Here is a 16,534-nt window from a genome sequence, read left to right as displayed (position 1 = left end):
TGTTTTCCGCTCGGGCCCTCCACCACAACTGATGTCATGGATCAGCAGAGGCCTGAGCTGGGGTCCAGCCAAGGACGTGCCTATACTGCAAAGCCGCATTCGAGATCTCTTCAATGGAGATTTTAGTTTGGTTGCGGTAATACAAGTTATGCTAGTTCGTCAAGTCCAGCCTTGCAAACGCCGGCCCCTTCGCTTGTGGGAGTTCAATCCCGAGGGACCGCGTGTCATTCAAAATTTCCTCGACCTGACGCACAAGGAGATGTACAAGTCATTCTTTGGACCTCAGGTAGAGTGTCCGGAAATCACCGAGGACGTGGGCTTGAGCAGTAACCGCGCCACCAAACAGGTAAGGAATCTTCCAGCCGAACATACTATCTCTCTTTTGTTACGAAGTTATTTCTGGGAGTTTGCTTTTTGACTAGCACTGGCTAACAAAGGCAAAGTTGATTCGGTGTTTGGCCCCCCTCCCTGAGGGTTTGGACAATCCTGTATTGGAAAAGATGCTCCAGGTCGCACCTTGCCCGGAGCCCTTGAAGGAAGATACTGGGGAGGATAATACGGGCGGACGCGGGCCCCCAACGCAGCCCATTCTAACCGAGGGAGCGAGCGTCTCCATGAAGGAAGACGATCGGAGGAGGAAAAGGACTGCGCCCGGTGATTCGGAAGCCGAAGCTTCCAAACGGGAGAAGAAGTCTCCCATAGAGGGTCCTACCTTGGGGGGTGCTTTTGCCGCACAAAGTCCGCGGGGGGATCAATTCTCCAGTGAGTTGTAAGTGACCCGAAATACTTTAATAGTACAGGTATGCCATCTTTTTCTTCTGAGAAAATAACCACCGCATATATCTTTGCAGTTCGGGCCTTAGCCCCTCTCAAAAGGGCTCGTCTTTGGGGGATCTTCTTCCAGAGATGATGGAGAGCGAAACGCCTCCTCCGGACTCCTCCGCTCCGGAAGCGGGCGACCCCGAAGTGTCGTCGCGGAGGGCCTCTCCGAGTCCGGTGAGGCCAGAAGATAATCCCATTGACCCCCGAAGCTCCCAGTGTCTGGCTCCCGAAGAGAGCAGACAAAAGAGTCCGGCACCGTCTGGTGTGCGATCAGATGTTCTGAGGGAGTTGGTGGGGCGAGCGGCCATCTCAGATGAACACCGTATGCTGATGAATACGGTGATGGAGAGAATCTCGTCCGCCGAAAGCGGATTGCATGAAGCTTTTATGAGTCTACCGACAGGCTTTGAGGTACGTAAAATAATGTATGATAGTCCTGCACATGCTAGGTGTGCCCTGTGTAGATAGTAGCCCCTGAGACTCTGGTTGTCGTCGGAAACGACGACGAACAGAGGATCATATTCCCAGGTAATAACCATGCTGCCTCTATGTGCAGGTGATGGAAGCTCCGGTGGCTAGCCGGACTAGCGAGTTTCCCCATTTAAAACGGTAGTTGGATGCGGCAGATGCCGACATTGAGCTTGTTAACAAAAGGCTTGATGAGGCACAGGGTAAGTGTCATTATCTGGTAAATGCCACATAGTAAGAGCAGCATGATGCCAGTATCTTTAATATGTTGTGACTGCAGATGGAGCTGCCACTGTTGAAGCCTTGCGGGCAGAACTTGCCCGAGCCAAGGAACAAGCGAGGTTTGGTAATGCGGCTGCTTTGAAGGCGGCCGAAGAGTTGAAAGCTGAGAAGGCCGTGCATGCCGAGAGCCGAGATAAGATGGCCAAGATGGCCATAGAATTAAAAGCCGCCACCGACCGTTGCCGGGTTCTTGAAAAGGAAAACCTAGCAAGGCATCGGACCTTGAGAAGGCCGCTGCGACGAGAAAAGACATCCGCTCTGCTATGAGGGCGAAGAAGGAGGAGCTGCGGGAAGCCGGGGATATTGTAGCTGGGAAATCCTTTATGTTGTGGATGAAGTTCGGAGATCCACGGTATGCCCCTATGGATCGGCTGTGGAGTTCGGAGGATGTGTATATGGATTTGGCTCCTGGGCGGCCGTTCATGTATACATGTGTATAACCTGAAAGATTGCAGCCCTCGGCTTCAACCCCCACGCATATAATGCGGAGGTGCTCGCAAAAAACATGCGTTCACACTTAACCCAACGTCTTGGTCCTATTAAGGAGGTGATAGCGGAGCGAGCGAGGCAACCGGACTATAATGCTTTAGCACTTTCACTTAGCCATAGGAGTTTGACAGTGGGGCTACTAGATAGCCCCTGGTGGCTCCGCACTCCCCCGATCCCGGGGTGCGTACATGCCTGGCCGGAAAACGGCCCTTCGTTAAGGCAGATGAATTCTAACATTCCAACAGGTCATCGAGTGGTTGACCAGTCTCACGCTATATCATGACAGTCAGTTTTCGGCTTTCTCTACTGAGGCACTCGTCCGGATGAACCAGGGCACAATCGCAGTAGTTCTCCTGGTGCTACCTTAGCCGGTAAAGCGGAACGTAAGGTACCAAAACACAGGAGCCGGGAAAACCCAACATTTGACCAAAGACAATGATTCGGAGCTGATGCATATAGGGCCAAACTCGCGACGCCGAACACTCCCTAAGGTATTCGGTCTTTGTGGTATAAACCGGGCCTAAATAATGGCCTTTGTAAGAAGCCCCTTGTGTCTAGGTACGTGCATTGTTCTGGCGTGGTCACATGCCAAGACGTCAACATCCTTCTCAACGGTGGATATGTATCAACAAGAGACAGTAAAAAAGGTTTACGCAAGGTCTTAATCTAAAAAGAATCCTTGGAGCGGGTCCTTGCTGCACATCTGCGCCTGTGTCTCCGTTGTGCCGTATCCTGGACGGGTGTAGCACGATGATCGTCTGTAAAAGAGAGGAATTTAGGTGAAAAAGTTATCGTGCAAAAAGATAGTTTTTAAAGAAACCATGTATAATTCAAGATGAGAAGAAATTGCCACTTGTCTGCGCGCGTTGAGCCCCTTGTATTGACAAATAGGGGTGTGACCATTTATTCGATATAGATAGCGGCGCCGGACTTGATTAGTTGTGTCTGAGGTCTTGACGACCTATTGGATGCTTTTGTTGGTCCGGGCGCCTTTAGTGTGCGGCTGCCAAGGCAGCTGCACTCTCTTCGGTGCGCAGAGATCGCTTGATATTTCCGTTCACTGAAATGATGCCACGTGGACCGGGCATCTTGAGTGTGAGGGAGGCGTAGTGTGGTATTGCATTGAAGCGAGCGAAAGCTTCGCGTCCGAGCAGTGCTTGATAGCCACTTTGGAACGGAGCGATGTGGAAGGTTAAATGCTCGCGACGGAAGTTATCGGGGGAGCCGAATATAACTTGTAGTAGGAGGGAGCCCGTACAACGAGCCCCTGTGCCTGGCGTTACTCCTTTAAAGGTAGTATTGCTATGGCGAATTTTTGTTGGGTCTAACCCCATCCCGCGGATTGTATCCTCATATACTAGGTTTAGATTGCTGCCACCGTCCATCAAGACTCGTGTGAAGTGATATCCGCCAATTACTGGGTCTAATACCAGGGCAGCCCATCCTGCATGTTGGATACTTGCTGAGTAATCGCGATGGTCGAAAGTGATCGGTTGAGACGACCAGTGGCAGGGCTTTGCGGTGACAGGCACTTGGGTATATTTTCCTGGGAGTGCCGCGTTGTTCTTTCCCTTGATCACGTGTAACACGTTTACTGTTTTGACTTCTGGTGGAAATTTCTCTTGTTCCCTAGTGTCTTGCTTGGGAGGCTCGTCCTCGTCTTCACTTGGTGTATCCTCCCCCTTGTGTACGGCGTTGAGCTTGCCGGACTGCTTGAAGACCCAACATTCTCTGTGGGTATGATTAGCAGGTTTACCAGGGGTACTATGGATCTGACATACTTGGTCCAGAATTTTGTTGAGGCTGGACAGTTCATCCCTGGTGCCTTTAGTGGGCGGCTTTTGCTGACCTGGCCGAGAGCTTTTGAATCCGGCGTTTACTGCCGTGCCCTTCGTGATGTCTTCTTTATTCCGGCATTTGTTATTGCTGTTGCGCCGTGATTTCCCATTTCCATTTCTAACTTCAGATGTACTGGGGTCGCTGGTGCTGCATCTGGCTAGCCAGCTGTCCTCACCCGCGCAAAAGCGGGTCATGAGGTTTGTTAATGCGGCCATCGTTCTCGGCTTATTTTTCTGAGGTGTCTGGCGAGCCATTCGTCACGGACGCTATGCTTAAAAGCTGCCAAGGCTTCGGCGTCCGGACAGTCGACGATCTGGTTCTTTTTAATAAGAAACCTATTCCAAAGCTTTCGGGCTGACTCTCCGGGCTGTTGAGTTATATGACTCAAATCGTCCGCATCCGGAGGTCGGACATAAGTCCCTTGAAAATTTGCCCAAAAGGCGTCTTCGAGCTCTTCCCAACTTCTTATGGAGCTTTCGGGGAGGCCTTTAAGCCAGTGATGAGCTGGCCCTTTGAGCTTGAGGTGTAAGTACTTGATGGCGTGGAGATCATCTCCTCGAGCCATATGGATATGAAGGATGTAGTCCTCAATCCAGACCCCAGGGTCTGTTGTTCCGTCGTATGCTTCTATGTTTATGGTTTTGAATCCCTCTGGAAATTCATGGTCCAGCACCTCATCGAGGAAACATAGGGGGTGTGCGGCACCCCTGTAGCTGGGTGTACCGCGTTGTTCGGATGTTTGTTGTGTTGCATTGTATGCTGGGGCGCGCTTGCGTGGTCCATAGATGGATCTTGTTGCGCCGTCCTTTGGGTGCGAGCCCTCGCATGGATCGCGTGTTGTATTATGAGTGGCATTGTATGCCACTCTGTGTTGGTAGAGGGGTCGTCTATCCGGCCGGGTGGCTTCTTTGATATTTGGTTGTGGGGGGTCTGAGGCCTCCTCATCGAATTTAGGTAGCAGCTTCCGCTTTGGGTAGCTCTTGGAGGGGCGATTGTCGCCGTACCTCGCTGCTGTATTGAGTATTTTACTCCATCTGATTTGGAGTGTGTCTTGTGCAGCCTTGAGCCTTTGCTTCTGCTTTTTAAGACTCCTCGCGGTGGCAACAAGCCTTTTACGGGCATTCTGCTGCTCCGAGTGCATGTCCGGCGTTATGTCGTCCGGACCATTATCCTTGATAGAATTTGTTTGTTCGGTTTGATTATCCGGATTGTCGTTGTCCGGCAGCGGTTCGCCCTGCTCCAGCGCTGGGTATGTATGATTGTTATTTCTGTCGAGGCGGGATTTGGGGCGGCGCTTGCGTCGCCACTTTGACTACTTCTCGAGGGAACAAGCCTTCCGTGCGTCCTTCCGCTCCTCGTCGTCATCTTTTGGTGCGTCCACCATGTATACGTCATATGATGAGGTGGATTTCCAGGGCCCAATAGGCGCTGGTTCTTCATCATCTCCTTCATCGGCGTCCATACCGTCGATGTCTTCGGAGTCGAAGTCGAGCATGTCGGTTAAATCATCGACAGTGGCTACAAAGTGGGTGGTGGGTGGGCTTTGAATTTCTTCATCGTCCGTATCCCAACCTTGCTGACCTTAGTCCGGCCAGGGCTCTCCTGATAAAGAGAGAGACTTTAGTGTCTTCAGAATATTGCCGAAAGGCGAGTGCTGAAAGATGTCTGCGGCAGTAAACTCCATGATCGGCGCCCAATCGGATTCGATCGGCAGGGGCGCGGAGGGTTCGGAGTCTGGAGAGGAGTCCGGCTCCTTGGAGTCACGAGTCTCGCGGAGTGCGGGGCTGGTGTTCGGCTTGATCGCCATTGGGATCGCAGCCCCCGAGGCGGCGTCCAACCACCCATCCTCGATCGTAGTTGGCTTTGAATTAAGGGTCGAAGCTGATGCGGGTGCGGCCTCCACGGCACTGTTCGGCGGCAGAGCTAGATCATGCCCGTCGTGACGGTGCGGCACGCTCGGCAGTGGCTCGACTCCGTCGAAGATCAAGTCCCCGCGGATGTCAGCCGTGTAGTTTAAACTTCCAAACCTGACCTGACGGCCAGGGGCGTAGCTTTCGATCTGCTCCAGATGGCCAAGCAAATTAGCCCGCGGTGCAAAGCCGCCAAAGACAGAGATCTGTCCGGGGAGACAAGTTTCACCCTGGACCGCATCACTATCGATGATAGTAGGGGCCATCAAGCCTGACGGCGACGACACAGAGGAACTCTCAATGAAAGCACCAATGTCGGTGTCAAAACCGGCGGATCTCAGGTAGGGGGTCCCGAACTGTACGTCTAGACCGGATGGTAACAGGAGGCAAGGGACACGAAGTTTTACCCAGGTTTGGGCCCTCTTGATGGAGGTAAAACCCTACATCCTGCTTGATTAATATTGATGATATGGGTAGTACAAGAGTAGATCTACCACGAGATCGGAGAGGCTAAACCCTAGAAGCTACCCTATGGTATGATTGTTGTTCTGTATGTTGTCCTACGGACTAAAACTCTCCAGTTTATATAGACACCGGAGAGGGTTAGGGTTACACAAAGTCGGTTACAATGGTAGGAGATCTACATATCCGTATCGCCAAACTTGCCTTCCACGCCAAGGAAAGTCCCTTCCGGACACGGGACGAAGTCTTCAATCTTGTATCTTCATAGTCCAGGAGTCCGGCTGAAGGTATAGTCCGGCCATCCGGACACCCCCTAATCCAGGACTCCCTCACCCCTCATCGCACACACAACTAATCTGAACCGTGTTTGATGTATCATTCATCGCAAACGTTTTGCATCATTTCTGACGGTTTTCATGCAGCACCGTTTGCGATTATGGCATCGCACATAGTTTCTCGAAGGGTCTCTGATCGTAGTGTCACATTAGTAGCATCTTGCAATAGTGACTCCTCTTCTTCCTCTTCACCCTCTTCTTCCACACTAGCCTTAGCCTTCAAAGCAAGGTTAGGCTTCTTTGCTCATTGAGAATGCAACATCGCATTGTCGGCGGTCTTGTCCAAGATCCTCATAGCAAGAAACTCATCCAAACTTCACTTGAGGACAAGGCGTCCGGTCTTTGACGGATGTCGGAGGACATGTACTTATGGTAGGGCATCATGGCCTTGTGAAACTTGCGCTTGATCTAATTGTCATTCGTATCCTTGCTCCCATGATCTCGGAGTGAGACCGCGAGAGTGGTTAATCTCCGGTAGAGCTCACGAGGTTCTTCATCTTCATTCATCGGAAACTCAACGGCTTCATCTTGCACCACTTCAAAGTTGGAGTATTGAATGCTTGCGCTTCCCTTGTAAATGGAGACAACATGTTGCCATGCTTCCTTAGCCACGGTGAAAGGTTAGAGATGCGCAATATCTTTGGGAGGAATTGCTTCTTGGAGAATGAAGAGAGCGGACTCGTTGAATTGATGGTCCGTGGCTTCTCTAGGAGTGAAGTTGCTTGGGTCATGCGGGTAGAAACCTTGCTCAATAATTCTCCGAAGGTTAGTAGAACTATGATTTAAATGACGTTTAAAGCGATACACCCAAGAAGCAAAATCCTCTTTTTTCCACAAGCTTAGGAGGACCAACATGATTCATATGCATGGAGGGAACCGGTCCTCCATAAGTAAGTGGAGGTTCAACATGGGCAAAGATGCTATTTCCACTTCTACCACTAGTTAAAGGAACTTGATCACTAGTAGCTTCCCCCTTGTTGGAGTTAGCATCCGTCACCTTGTTAGTGGGATCGACCACTTCTAATGGTGCGGTGGAAACTTTAAGACCATCAGGAAAATTATTAAGCATTCCTTTGACCTCGGTTGTCATGGAGGTTCTCAATGTGTCCAAGGCCACATTGAACTCCTCACGAGAGATCGAGGATCCCCCATCGGCCGCAAGCAAAGGGGGACTCGCACCGTAATGCTCCTCCGCCTCGTCTGAGGTGTCAACCATACTCTTCGGACGTCAAAGTCCTTAATAAAGAGACGAGGCTCTGATACCAATTGAATGGATCGATATGGTTGACTAGAGGGGGGGGGGGGGTGAATAGGCAACTAACAATTTTTAGCTTTTCTTTACCAAATTAAACTTAGCATCAAAAAGGTTGTCTAGATATGCAACTAGGTGAGCAACCTATATGATGCAGCAATAACTAGCACACAAGAAAGCAAGGGATACAACACAATACAAGCTTGCACAAGTAAAGGTAAGAGATAACCAAGAGTGGAGCCGGTGGAGACGAGGATGTGTTAATGAAGTTCCTTCCCTTTGAGAGGAAGTGCGTCTCCGTTGGAGCGCTGTGGAGGCACAATGCTCCCCAAGAAGCCACTAGGTCCACCGTATTCTCCTCACGCCCTCACACAATGCGAGATGTCGTGATTCCACTATTGGTGACCTTGAAGGTGGCGACTGATCGAACCTTTACAAACAAGGTTGGGTCAATCTCCACAACTTAATCGGAGGCTCCCAACGGAACCATGAAGCTTCACCACAATGGAATATGGCTCCGTAGTGACCTCAACCGTCTAGGGTGCTCAAACACCCAAGAGTAACAAGATCCGCAAGGGATTAGTGGGGGAATCAAATTTCTCTTGGTGGAAGTGTAGGTCGGGGCCTTCTCAACCAATCCCTAGAAAATCAACAAGTTTGATTGGCTAGGGAGATAGATCGGGTGAAAATGGAGCTTTGAGCAACAATGGAGCTTGGGGAGGGAAGAGGCGAGTCAACTTGGAGAAGAAGACCTCTTTTCTAGTGGGGGAACCAATCCAATCATTACCCCCCTCTTCAGCCCGCACAGAGCGGTACTACTGCTCAGTGAGGCGGTACTACCGCTAGTAGCAGCGGTACTACCACGGAGACTGAGAGTAGAGGCGTCAGAAGGGAACGAAAGAGAGAGAGGGGGTTTGGGTGGCACTACTAGCGGTGGTAGCCGCGGTACTACCACTCACGAGCGGTACTACCGTTGCGCTGCTACTACCGCTACTACTGCCGCTCAACCCAACACAAGGAGAGACGCCCTCGAATCGAGGTGGTAGTAGTGCCAAACAAAGGACGGTACTACCGCCGATGCACCCAAGCGGTACTACCACTGTAGTGCAGCGGTACTATCGCTTGAGGACCATGGGCGGTACTACCGCTCTGGCGCGGTACTACTGCTAGCACCTCACACTCTCCACTTCCTTTGAAATGACAAACTCCAAGAAGAGGAAAGGAGCTGGGGTTGCAAAGATGAAGTGTATGTGTTGATTCCACCCTAGCCTTTCCAATGCAGACCTCCTCTTGATAGTATGGTGTCTCCTACGACTCAAATCCACCAAAACCGAAACAAAAGAGACTACACCGTCTTCACTTAAAGCTCCGAGGGGAAAGAATCGTCTCATGCCAATGAATGAATCTCTGAAATACTCAATGCACACGATTAGTCTGCAAAAGCATTTTCATCAATCACCAAAACTACTTAGAGACAGACATGCCCTAACAGCAACCATGTCCAATAATTGACCTTCCCCTAAATAATAAAGCTACCTTACTCCTCATGAAACCCTTCCAAAATGTTGAATAGTTAGGTTGAGCTGTTACTTCAGACAAACTTTTAGAATGGAGATACTGTCACAGCCCTAGAATAATGTTTGTAAATAGTGTCTTTACATTCATGCATCATGTCTAAATTTATTTGAAATTTTTGAATTGGGGCTGATCAAACCCTAGCACCAAAATAACTCAACTAGGCTCAACTTAAAATAATTTCAATGAACCAAAAGTGCCTTAAGAGAAGTTCATGATTTTTTGTTAAGGTTGAAACCTCTGCCAAAAATGATGAATATATTTCTAGGACATTATGGATTTTTGAATTAATAAATCATATTGTATTTGGGTTGGAGCAAATAAATCCTATAAATATTCTTATTGCTCAAATAATTCTGAAACATTTTGTGGACCTCTGGGGTAAACCATTTTGCATCCACAAAAGTTTCCAGAAGCCGCAAAAATAATTTTGTTAGTAAACCAAATTCAAAACAGAAGCAAAAATAGAAAAATAGAAGAAAAGAAGAAAGCAGAGAGAGAGAGAGCTCACCTTACGGCCCACTACTGTGCGGCCCAGCCCACCAGCGCTCCTGTCATCTTCCTCCCCTGACCAGTAGGCAAAGCACGTGGCTGCCGCACACGTGCACGCGTACCCGGCCACCTCCTGCTTCTACCGACGCCTGGACGAGGGGATAACCTCCCCCTTGCATCCAGATTGCGCCTACCTCCTCCCCTCGCCTACCCCTCGCCCTCCCTCGCCCTCTTGCCCGAGCCCGAGCGCCACGATCACCGCCGTCCATTGCTCGCATATTCACCGGCTTCCCCTACACCCCTGGACGTGCCCCTGAGTTACGCGACGACATCCTCGTCCTCTCCATCGAGTCACGAATCACTAGGTGCCCTAGAATGCCGTCACCACCGTCGTCTTCAACCCCCAGACTCCGAGATCGCCGGCAACACCCCGACGTCGTCCACCTCCTCCGAGCCCACTGAGACGCGTTCTGCAACCGCCATGAGCTTGTGGACTGAACCGCCCCTTTCCCGCATTGATTGCTTGCCGTAGTTGTTGTGTCCACCGAGGCCGAGAGCTCGCCTCCGCCACGCCATGCTACCGCCGTGGCCACAGCTACTGTACCTTGTACCCAAGCACACTAGCGTGCTCCGCGCATCTCCACGAGCTCATAGGCACCAGCAGATCCTCCTCCCGTGCTCTGCAGCGCCTAAACCCCGAGCACCCGAATTCTGGTCGCCACCTCGCTCACCACTGTTGTTGTTTCTGGCCACCCCGGCTCGCACCGATGGCACCTATGGATGCGCAAGAGCACCAGCTCCAGGCCGAGCCTCTCTACGCGCCCAACCTACCTCTATAGTGCAAGTCTGGCGAACTTCAACCGTGTTTTTGTCACCGCCAGCCTAACTCCGGGGACTGCTACGTGGCGCGGACATGAGCGGCTAATCCCCCGTAATTAGCCCTCTGACACACACTAACAACGGCCCCACCGCAGGGTCAAATCCCAGTTAGTGTCGGGTTTGACCAGGATTAACCCTGGGTCACTGACCAGTGGACCCCATTGGTCAGGTTTGACCCTGGTCAACTTGGTTGACCTGCTGATGTAATAGTGACACAGTGATGACACCATAAATACATTTGCCAGGATTTTCTTTTTTAGAAATAAATTTGAAAATTCCAGAAAATGTTTAAAACTTCTAAAATCATAGAAAATAAACCATAGCTCAAAATGAAATAATTTATATATGAAAAATTATTAGAAAAATCCAATCTATCTATTTATGCTACCTTCATGCATGTTTAACCAACTTATACCTATATATAAGTGAAAACACTAATTGGCATTTAAAGTGCTTAGTATGGGAGTTTGCATTTGAACTCTTGGTTCCAACGGACCTCGTTTAAAGTGCTGTTAGATGCATTAGCACACTCCATAGCATTCTTGCCATGTCATATTCATGCATCATATTGTTGCATATGTTGTGTATTGATTGCTGGCACCGTCCTTTTCGATAGATCCTGTTGCGGAGAATGTTCCAGAGTACCTATCTGAGGAGCGGTGCTACCGTGTTGATATTCCAGGCAAGCAACCCCCCTCCCCCCTTGATCACTCCGATACAATCCCTCTCTCTCTCTAGCTCGCTCCTGCTGTCTTTTACTGCATTAGGACAACAACGATTCAACTGTTACATGTTGCGGTAGCTAAACCCATTTCTCTACATGACCTGTGTTTGCCATAGTAAATAGTTGAAACCCACTAGCATGAGTAGGAGTTGTTTAAGCCATGATGTGCCTACTCATTTATGATTTCTTATTATTCCTGCTATGCTTAGAGTTGTGTCAGGTCTGATTCATCTGGGATGGATTGGAATGGAGGTGAACATGTCCTATTGTTGAGAGCTAAGTGTGTGAACACGATTTGGTAAAGGTAGCGATGAGAGGACATGTAGGAGTACATGGTGGGTTGTCTCATTGAAGCCATCCTCAGGAACTGAGTTGTGTGTTTGTGATCCAAGAACAACTACTACCACACATTGGGCCCTAAAATATGACCCCACTCGACTTATTAAACCCCCTGTACTTTGTCCAGGAGTTGCAAGTAGTTTTTGGTGTTTGTAGCATGCTGGAGGCCGTGCATAACACTGACCCGAGGGGTGGGCTGTGATGAGGTAGGCAAGTGGCTCGGTGTACCGAGGCACTCGTTTGGTGGGTGCTACCTCTTGAGCATGTGTTGGTTTTTCCTTGAAGAGGAAAGGGTGATGCAACAAAGTAGCGTAAGTATTTCCCTCAGTTTTTGAGAACTAAGGTATCAATCCAGTAGGAGACTACACGCAAATCGCCTAGTACCTACACAAACAATTAAGAACCTTGCAACCAGTGCAATAAAGGGGTTGTCAATCCCTTCACGACCACTTGCAAAAGTGAGATCTGGTAAAGATAATAAGATAAATATTTTTGGTATTTTTGAAAAGTAAAGATTGCAAAATAAATAGTAAACTAGAATTATAGATCGGAAACTTATATGATGTAAAGTAGACCCGGGGGCCATAGGTTTCACTAGTGGCTTCTCTCAAGATAGCATATGTTACGGTGGGTGGACAAATAACTGCCGAGTAATTGATAGAAAAGCGCATAGTTATGAGGATATCTAGGCATGATCATGAACATAGGCATCACGTCCGTGTCAAGTAGACCAAAACGATTCTGCATCTACTACTATTACTCCACACATCGACCGCTATCCAACATGCATCTAGAGTATTGAGTTCATAAGAACAGAGTAACACATTAGGCAAGATGACATGATGTAGAGGGATAAACTCAAGCAATATGATATAAACCCCATCTTTTTATCCTCGATGGCAACAATACAATACGTGCCTTGCTGCCCCTACTGTCACTTGGAAAGGACACCACAAGATTGAACCCATAGCTAAGCACTTCTCCCATTGCAAGAAAGATCCAACTAGTAGGCCAAACCAAACTGATAATTCAAAGACACTTGCAAAGATATCAAATCATGCATAAAAGAATTCAGAGAAGAATCAAATATTGTTCATAGATAAACTTGATCATAAACCCACAATTCATCGGATCTCGGCAAACACACCGCAAAAAGTATTACATCGAATAGATCTCCAAGAACATCAAGGAGAACCTTGTATTGAGAACCAAAGAGAGAGAAGAATCCATCTAGCTAATAACTATGGACCCAAAGGTCTGTGGTAAACTACTCACACATCATCAGAGAGGCTATGGTGTTGATGTAGAAGCCCTCCATGATCGAATCCCCCTCCGGCATATCGCCGGAAAAGGCCCCAAGATGGGATCTCACGGGTACAAAAGGTTGTGGTGGTGGAAAAGTGGTTTTGTGGCTCCCCTGGATGTTTTCAGGGTATAATAGTATATATAGGCGAAAGAAGTAGGTCGGTGGAGCTACGTGGGGCCCACGAGGCTGTGGGGTGCGCCTACCCCCCTAGGCGCACCTCCCTACCTCGTGGTCGCCTCTTTGCTTCCTTGACCTCCACTCCAAGTCTCCTGGATTGCGTTTGTTCCAAAAAAGATCCTCGCGAAGGTTTCATTCCGTTTGGATTCCATTTTATATTCCTTTTCTGTGAAACACTGAAATAGGCAAAAAAACAACAATTTGCACTAGGCCTTCGGTTAATAGGTTAGACCTAAAAATAATATAAAAGTGCATAATAAAGCCCATTAAACGTCCAAAACTGATAATATAATAGCATGGAACAATCAAAAATTATAGATACGTTGCAGACGTATCAAGCATCCCCAAGCTTAATTCATGCTCGTCCTCGAGTAGGTAAATGATAAAAACAGATTTTTTGATGTGGAATGCTACCTAGAATTATTATCAATCTAATTTTCTTTATTGTGGCATGAATATTCAGATCCGAAAGATTCAAGACAAAAGTTTAATATTGACATAAAAATAATAATACTTCAAGCATACTATCCAAGCAATTATGTCTTCTCAAAATAACATGGCTAAAGAAAGCTATCCCTACAAAATCATATAGTCTGGCTATGCTCTATCTTCATCACACAAAATATTTAAATCATGCACAACCCCGATGACAAGCCAAGCAATTGTTTCATACTTTTGATGTTCTCAAACTTTTTCAATCTTCACGCAATACATGAGCGTGAGCCATGGACATAGCACTATAGGTGAAATAGAATGGTGGTTGTGAAGGAGACATAATGGAGAAGATAGTCTCGCATCAACTAGGCGTATCAACGGGCTATGGAGATGACCATCAATAGATATCAGTGTGAGTGAGTAGGGATTGCCAGGCAACGGATGCACTAGAGTTATAAGTGTATGAAAGCTCAACAAGAAACTAAGTGGGTGTGCATCCAACTTGCTTGCTCACGAAGACCTACGGCAATTTTGAGGAAGCCCATCATTGGTATATACAACCCAAGTTCCATAATGAAAAATTCCCACTAGTATATGAAAGTGACAAAATAGGATACTCTCTATCATGAAGAGCATGGTCCTACTTTGAAGCATGCGTGTCGAAAAAGGATAGTAGCATTGCCCCTTCTCTCTTTTTCTCTCTTGTTTTATTCGAGCCTTTTCCTTTTTTATGGCCTCCTTTTTCTTTTTTTCGTTCGGAGTCTCATCCCGACTTGTGGGGGAATCATAGTCTCCATCATCCTTTCCTCACTGGACAATGCTCTAATAATGATGATCATCACACTTTTATTTACTTACAACTCAAGAATTACAACTCGATACTTATAACAAAATATGACTCTTTGTAAATGCCTCCGGCGGTGTACCGGGATGTGCAATGAATCAAGAGTGACATGTATGAAAGAATTATGATGGTGGCCTTGCCACAAATACGATGTCAACTACATGATCATGCAAAGCAATATGACAATGATGGAGCGTGTCATAATAAACAGAACGGTGGAAAGTTGCATGGCAATATATCTCGGAATGGCTATGGAAATACCATAAAAGGTAGGTATGGTGGCTGTTTTGAGTAAGGTAAATGGTGGGTTTATGGTACCAGCGAAAGCTGCATGGTACTAGAGAGGCTAGCAATGGTGGAAGGGTGAGATTGCGTATAATCCATGGACTCAACATTAGTCATAAAGAACTCACATACTTATTGCAAAAATCTATTAGTTATTGAAACAAAGTATGGTGCGCATGCTCCTAGGGGGATAGATTGGTAGGAAAAGACCATTGCTCGTCCCCGACCACCACTCGTAAGGAAGACAATAAATAAATAAATCATGCTCCGACTTCAGCACATGACGGTTCACCATGTGTGCATGTTACGGGAATCACAAACTTTAACACAAGTATATCTCAAATTCAAAACTACTCAACTAGCATGACTCTAATATCACCATCTTCCTATCTCAAAACAATCCTAAGGAATCAAACTTCTCATAGTATTCAATGCACCTTATATGAAAGTTTTTATTATACCCATCTTGGATGCCTATCATATTAGGACTAATTTTATAGCCAAAGCAAATTACCATGCTGTTATATAAGACTCTCAAACTAATATAAGTGAAGCATGAGAGATCAATAATTTCTATAAAATAAAACCACCACCGTGCTCTAAAAAGGTATAAGTGAAGCACTAGAGCAAAATTATCTAGCTCAAAAGATATAAGTGAAGCACATAGAGTATTCAAATAAATTCCGATTCATGTGTGTCTCTCCCAAAAGGTGTGTACAACAAGGATGATATTGGTAAAACTAAAAATCAAAGACTCAAATCATACAAGACGCTCCAAGCAAAACACATATCATGTGGTGAATAAAAATATAGCCTCAAGTAAAGTTACCGATAGATGAAGACGAAAGGGGAGATGCCTTCCGGGGCATCCCCAAGCTTAGGCTTTTGGTTGTCCCTTAAATTTACCTTGGGGTGCCTTGGGAATCCCCAAGCTTAGGCTCTTGCCACTCCTTATTCCAAAATCCATCAAATATTTACCCAAAAACTTGAAAACTTCACAACACAAAACTCAACAGAAAATCTCATGAGCTCTGTTAGTATAAGAAAACAAACCACCACTTTAAGGTACTGTAATAAACTCATTCTTTATTTATATTGGTATTAAACCTACTGTATTCCTACTTTTCTATGGTTCACCCCCCCCCCCCCCGATATTAGCCATAGATTCATCAAAATAAGCAAACAACACATGAAAAACAGAATCTGTCAAAAACAGAACAGTTTGTAGTAATCTGTAGGTTTCGAGTACTTCTGTAACTCCAAAAATCCTAAAAAATTAGGAATTCCTAAATAATTTATATATTGATCTACTGTAGTTGGAATTGGTATTTTATCTCTCTCTGTTAAAAAATTAAAATTATTCTCATGAGCGCATACTTTGTGTTTTTTTCAGCAAGATCAAACAAGAATCATCCAAGAAGATCCTAAAGGCTTTACTTGGCACAAACACTAATTAAAACATAAAAAACACAGTGATAACAGAGGATATACGATTTATTTATTACTAAACAGGAACAAAAAGCAAGGAACAAAAATAAAATCGGGTTGCCTCCCAACAAGCGCTATCGTCTAACGCCCCTAGCTAGGCATAACAACAAGAATAGATCTAGGTATTGCCA

This window comes from Triticum aestivum, chromosome 5A (assembly GCF_018294505.1).
Source record: "Triticum aestivum cultivar Chinese Spring chromosome 5A, IWGSC CS RefSeq v2.1, whole genome shotgun sequence".
Classification (NCBI taxonomy): domain Eukaryota; kingdom Viridiplantae; phylum Streptophyta; class Magnoliopsida; order Poales; family Poaceae; genus Triticum; species Triticum aestivum.
This window is presented reverse-complemented; position numbering follows the sequence as displayed.